This window comes from Salvelinus fontinalis, chromosome 39 (assembly GCF_029448725.1).
Source record: "Salvelinus fontinalis isolate EN_2023a chromosome 39, ASM2944872v1, whole genome shotgun sequence".
In the NCBI taxonomy this organism is placed as follows: Eukaryota; Metazoa; Chordata; class Actinopteri; order Salmoniformes; family Salmonidae; genus Salvelinus; species Salvelinus fontinalis.
The window spans coordinates 26,536,220-26,536,667 of NC_074703.1; positions in this window are offsets into that span (position 1 = coordinate 26,536,220).

Sequence of the window (448 nt, forward strand, 5' to 3'; positions counted from 1 at the left end):
AGCCCAGCCTACAGTACGGTCTCTCCGCTCTAGCCCAGCCTACAGTAGGATCTCTCCGCTCTAGCCCAGCCTACAGTACGGTCTCTCCGCTCTAGCCCAGCCTACAGTACGGTCTCTCCGCTCTAGCCCAGCCTACAGTACGGTCTCTCTGCTCTAGCCCAGCCTACAGTACGGTCTCTCCGCTCTAGCCCAGCCTACAGTACGGTCTCTCTGCTCTAGCCCAGCCTACAGTACGGTCTCTCTGCTCTAGCCCAGCCTACAGTACGGTCTCTCTGCTCTAGCCCAGCCTACAGTACGGTCTCTCTGCTCTAGCCCAGCCTACAGTACGGTCTCTCTGCTCTAGCCCAGCCTACAGTACGGTCTCTCTGCTCTAGCCCAGCCTACAGTAGGATCTCTCCGCTCTAGCCCAGCCTACAGTACGGTCTCTCCGCTCTAGCCCAGCCTACAG